The sequence below is a fragment of the Trachymyrmex cornetzi genome, unplaced genomic scaffold (genome assembly GCF_001594075.2).
Source record: "Trachymyrmex cornetzi isolate Tcor2-1 unplaced genomic scaffold, Tcor1.1 scaffold158, whole genome shotgun sequence".
NCBI lineage: Eukaryota > Metazoa > Arthropoda > Insecta > Hymenoptera > Formicidae > Trachymyrmex > Trachymyrmex cornetzi.
In genome coordinates, this window is record NW_017296179.1 from 75,578 (window position 1) to 82,397 (window position 6,820).

The window sequence follows — 6,820 nt, forward strand, 5'->3', positions numbered from 1 at the left end:
ATAGACGCATGTGTTTACGTTTTACTGGTAGAGCGAAAAGGTCGGGCGCTGTCTCTCGCTGCCTCGCTCGCTCTCGCGGCCGACTCGATGCCGATAGGTGGGGGTAAAAGTGGTGGGGCTGGATTCCGTGTTGCCGGGGAGCCAAATGTGCACCACTGCCTACCGTTCCCACCGATCGCACGGACCGCTGGGAGTGGGGATGGCCTGCTAGGCGTGCCGTTCGAATCAAGACGTTTAGTGGTAATTCCCACTCCCAGCGGCCCGCGCGCTGCAATCGGTGGGGACGGTAGGTTGTATATTCGGCAGCAGAGTAGGCCGGTCGGACGCGCTTATTCGGCTATCTTTAAATGTTAATATCTCGTTGCCTATTGCGCAAACTACAAAATGGTATAAGAATTTTCGATTCAGTTCGGTCCGTTCTATCTGCTCGTAACAGGTGTCACGATAATTTTCAAACATCCTGTATAAATACATGGGCATTCGGAGTCGCCGCTAGATATTAGTTGCGTATATATAATCTTAAATGATATATATAATATTATTTACAATTAAAATTTGGACGTTTCGGCTTGTCATTTTGAGCCATCGTCAGCAATAAAAATTATCGCTTTTTATCCTATATATATTGTCGAACTGCATCTCACAAAATCGCAGCTGACCAACATATCAAAAATTGCACTGGAAATGTGGTGAGAGACAACCATCTTCAACATAGTCCATGTAGTGCCATCCAGTTGCTTAGCTGAGAGGAATAGATAGTGGAACTCTAGTTAATAATAGCAATAGAATATTGTTGCTATTATTGCGATTTTGTGAGATGCAGTTCGACAATATGTATAGGATAAAAAGCGGTAATTTTTATTGCTGAGGATGACTCAAAATGACTCTAGCCGAAACGTCCAAATTTTAATTGTAAATAATATTATCTATATCATTTAAGATTATATATACGCAACTAATATCTAATGGTGACTCCGAATGCCCATGTATTTATATATACTATTTTAATATATTTTTATGAATTTTGAGGAGTCCATTAATTGTAATTTTTTCGTTAATTTTTTCGTTAAATCTTTTTATAAAAATTTACCATTTCGAGTTCATGCAAATTAAAAAATTTCTTCGATTTTAGTTGATAGATTGGTAAGCAGATTGCAAACCACGGTTCAATTTTCTCGCTTGATGTTTTTCTCGCTCTACTTTATTTTATTTCTGTATCTTTAAAAATTTATATTTGATAAATTATAAAATATAGTTTTAAATAAAATATTTAAAATAATCAGTAGCACCTGCGCCTAATTAAACATTTTATGAAAATAATAGCAAATCGTTTTATACGTTAATAAGACAAAATTATTATTTGTGTGTGTATTTGTTTATGTTTTACAAATAAAATAATCTATGATATAACGTATAAGTGTATGTATGTTTTAATACAAAGCAAAGGATATCATACCTGGCAAAGATATTTTTGATTCTTCTGTACCATTACAGTTTTTCTTGCAACATTGTATTCCTTCAGGTAGCATGACATGCAGTTTTATAACGTCTTTAAATAATTCAACACTTGATAATATATCGCTTCCTATCTGGATTACAATTAATTTTTTTTGGCGTGGTGGACATCCTTTATTACAGGAAGATACCTCCTCAAAGCTAGGGAATTTTTCAAATAACTTACTAGCTAAATAAGTCACACTAGTTTCGCAATCAATTATGCTACATTTTGTGTACATTGTCTGTTTAATAGGAAATATTTTAGATAATATTTGTGTGCGTAATCGGTATGTATGCGTCCTCATACCTTTGTCTATGGTATCTAATATCATATCGAACAATGGTACTGTACTCCGTAGTTCATGCATCTATAGTTATGGAACAAATATGGTAAAAAGAAATTAGCATAAATTTATTTTGGGAAAAAGTCTATGTGTGAAATAATTAAATTTTATTTGGTACTACATTAAGGAAAAAAAATTTTGCTAATAGAATAAAATTCAAATAATAGAACAAAAGTTAGAATATAATGTAAAATTTGACAATTGTGAAGAGTTCATTAATTTATAAGTAGCTAATATTAGTATACCAAATATAAACATTTCCATGTGTTATGTTAATATAACTTTGTTATACCTTGTTTCGCAATAAAGGATAATCAAGAGATGCAGTCAGCATTATTTGAAAAATGCTATCAAAAGCACATGTGTTCGTAATGGAAATAATTTGTTTGTTCAATTTAATAGGACGCAAGGACATATTATTACCGTTTTTTAAAATAGGTATGTTATTATTTTTTGTATACAACAAAGAATCCTGAATAGTTCGTATGTTTTGCCCTAAATACTTTGCGACACGTTTCCCGCTTTTCTGTTTAGCCAATCCTCGCCAGTTTTCAATTTCGTTAGAAGCTACTATATCTGGTGCACTTTTTTCTGTAGAACATTTGTTGCAAATTCTTTGTTCACCATAGCCTTCTTCATCACCAAATGGTAATGAACATTCATTCAGTACGTGTACGGCAATTTTTGCATACAGCACACAGATGCGCACCAGTTGGTAGATCACCATTCTTACAAGCTGGACACGATAAATTGGTTAAGTCTTGATTTATTAAAATTTTATCATTAATTTCTGCGAATCTATCTTGAGGAATTAATGTTTGGAGTATATCATTCGAAGAAGGAAGATCAACTGATTCTGTTTGTGAAAGAATATTTTTCTCAATGTCAATACGTTTCATTACATCCTGTTGGTTTGCCTCAACAATTTTCATTCTGCCTTTAATATAATTTAAATGCATCTCAATAAATTCATCGATCCTTAATTGCTGTTTAGAATGTTTTAATAAAGTATTTTTAATTTTGTTAAATTCTCCTTCAACTGGCGCACTGGAAGCAGGCATTCGACCATAGCCAAATTGGTTTCTTTTGATGCAAGACCATAGCGGAAGGAGTTGAATATGTTTTAGAAGACGTTTTGCCAGCTGAGGATAATAATGTGCATTTTCATGGTCACCGCATTCAGTAGATAAAGATTTTACTTCTGTATTTATTTCTTCTCCCCATGCTGCCCACGTATTACAGAAATTCATATAATTATCATCATTCATTTCATTAATATCGGTATTTTTCTCTATATTTTCATGAATTTCTTCGATGTCTTCTTCATATTGATGGACAGTACCTGTTTTATATAAATTTTATAAAATAAGATTAGTCTCAAGAAGTTTTAGCCGTTACTTATTAACGAAAAGATCATTCAAAATAAAATTTAAAAACACGCTCTCGCTCTCTCTCTCTCTCTCATGTAGAACTATATAACTTAATAATTTTACATAATAAAAAATTAAAAAGGCGATTGAAATAAATTGTGAATGGAAATTAGAAATATATAAAATTATAATACATAAATGTTAAATCCAAAGTAAGTATTATATTATCTACATACCTATTATAATTTCTTTTAGTCTTAATTTTGCCTTTTCACATTCTGTTATTTTTCCAGATGGTAAAGCACCTTCTGTTTCACTTTGTGCTACAAGTAAAATATCTTTTATAATTTCTCGAGCTTTTGCAATATCAGAACACTTTATTAATTGTCCTATTGCAGCAAGATAAAAAACTTTATCCGTTTTGGTAAATCTTTTAAAAATGTAGCATACAATTTAATAAAATGTGCTACATCTATCCGAATGTAGCAACGAGGTAGTAATTGATTTCTACAGGCATCTGCATATTCTTCAATAGTTTTGCAGGCTGTAAAACATCGCACAACCGCTGTTAATAGTGCTCTACTGAAATCTGTAACAACTTCTTTTGGATATGGCGCTCCACTTCTTAGCCATTCCATAAGCCAAAACTGAATCATGTTTGTGTGATGGCTTTCGGAGAGCATTTGAGCAACGCTAAACTGTTCTCCATCGTAGTTGATTATAACATGGTATAAAAAGAAATGTTTGGATAAATGATTTCCGTGTTTCCGTATTTTTTTAACAATACTCCCTGTTGCATCTATACAAACACAGTTGGAATGTTTTGTCGAATAATCGCGAAAAATGTGTATTTGATGATTGGTCCAATAATGAATATAACAGGGATCTAATCCAAAATTATGAATGCTGTTTTTAAATTTTCCCTGTTTCATTAAGTAGACTGCTATTATTGGATCTCGATGTAAATATTGAGAATTATTAAATTCAGTTTTAGCTGTATGTAAAACTGATGAGGCATATAGATGAGGAGGCTCAGAATCTCCCTCCCCCATTAGTTCTTCGGCTTTTTCGGCACGATATACATCGACAGTTTGTAAGTCTCTAGCAATAGTTTGTCTTATCGGTGTTCTGAGATAACGCTTTCCACATTTCGCTTCTCCGCTTACTAATGTTTCTTTTATTATGCAATTAAAATATACCATTTTTAAGTCTGTTTTGACTTGTATAATACAATGCAAATGCCTACCACAATTACAGGTACCTATGAAAATTAATTGAGATAAGTTATAATAAATGTATGTGACATTGTATATGTAATAATGAAATTTAAAGTAACAGAAAAGCATCAATAGTGTATACCGTAAAGAGAGTAGATACTGTGTGTTAATGGACTACATATAAAATATCTTTGAGAAATTATTTTCTATATATCCTATTTTTATTATGTAATATTAATTCACAGTGTAATTTATATTGATTAAAATGTAAAAGAATATATACATAAATTTAAGATAAAAAATTAGAATAATTTATAATAAAAATGGTTACACATTATATACCATTTATGTAACCCGACATAGCATCTGTTGCAATATAATGATTCTTAAAGTTGAAACCACCTTTCAAATTTGTGTTGCTCCATATTTTTTCTGTAATAACAGCTTGCCACGTGCCTGGTCGAAGCACTTTCCTCTGTCTATAGCCTGTATTTTTACGTTTTATCTTCGCATTTCGAATATTATACGGATGTGTACGATTAACTGTAATCAAATTCAACAGTGGACATTGAAAGTATAAAGTTTATGGTCTGCAAATCGTTCTCAGTATAACTAAATGAATTATGACATATCGTAGTATCACTCGTATTTGTTTCAGGTATAATTGAAACATTTGATTCACTAATAGTTGTGTTACTATTATCATATCGTTCTTCCATACTATTTTTCAACATTTCGGTACGAACGTTGTCACGATTCCATGTAACGAATGTGTATAATGAAGAAGGCGAAATTTTTTCTTTCAATTCATGTGATATAGTTGACCAAATTGGACACAATTTAGATACCACTTTTCTGTCGCATATTATATCATCTTTATATTTTTTTAATATTTCAATGATGTCCACATGAGAAAGATTTCTAGGTCGGCCACGAGTTGGTTTCATGACAACAACTTATATTACTGTTATATCAAAAATTATTGTAAAAAATAAAATTAACCAAACTATTCGTCTTCAAAGAACGCGGATAAACGACAGTTACTCACAAACAGCAGTACTAAAACTGAGGACTGCTACCGTTGGCGAAGAGCATAAAGTGTAGGGGAACGAGAGAAGAAAACTAAATGAAAAAGAACAAATGAAAGATACAGGCGAAAATTTGAATGCGGTATCGCGAGCGTGACGGTATGTTTGATCATGGCGGCAAGCCGCGCCAAGAAAGGCAGCAAAGGCACCACGACGATATCATAAATCCGCGGCCGTGTTCGATGCAGATAGACGACTACTTAGACGTCAACTACTTATGCATGAAGTGCCGTGACCAGATGTATCAGTTGTCCGTCAATATGACAACATCCGAATTTGTAATTAAATCTGATACAAGAAAAACAATTAGTTTATCCGAATAGGCGCAACCTGCCAAACACTTTGTACTCTTAAACATTACTTAAAGAATTTGTTAAGTAATAGTTAAAAATTTTGTAAGAGAACAGTGAGTGAGCGCTTCGGGGGGTGATTTACCGGTCAAAGGGGATATAAGGTATTAATAAATCGAAGGCTTTTTTCTTTCAATATTTAACAAATAAGTTAAGAAAAAATTGTCAATGTGAGCAACACAAGATGTTCCTTTGTGAAATATCTGTCATACATTATAAATCTAGAGTATAAATTACAGACGTTTCGACATTATTATTGTGTCCTCTTTAAATTCTAGATGTAGTAAGCGTCCCAATGAAATAAAGTAAATTACTATATCTAGAATATGGTTTATACATTTGAAGCAAACACAACGATGATGTCGAAACGTCTGTACCTAATTTATACTTGTGATTTATAATATATGACAGTTATTATTTTGCAAAAAACATTTTGTGTTGGGTCACATTGGTCATTCTTCCTTAATTGATTTCTGTTATAATTTCTTATTCTTATCATGGTGAACATTGTTGTCTTAAATTTACAGGTAACGAAAAGGAAGGAGAAAGATTAGAGAATTTCTTAATCCGAAACAAATTGATCGCAATGACTAGGGCCCGGATGTTCGGGCGCGATTCCGGGTCGCGCGCAGAGCACCACTGCGTGCTAGTGAATCGAACGGTCGTTGAAATGAGCCATCTTATTTCAACGACCTTTCGACACACTTGGTGCTTCGCGTGCGACCCGGGATCGCGCCCGAACATCTGGGCCCTAGCAATGAAATTGGTGATGATTGTGCTGTGATGCATCGACGACCTTTTATGATTTATACGGTAATAATAAATCGAAAGCTTCTTTCAATATTTAACAAATAAGTTAATGAAAAATTGTCAATGTGAGCCAACACAAGATGTTCCTTTGTGAAATAACTATCATATATTATAAATCTAGAGTATAAATTACAGACGTTTCGA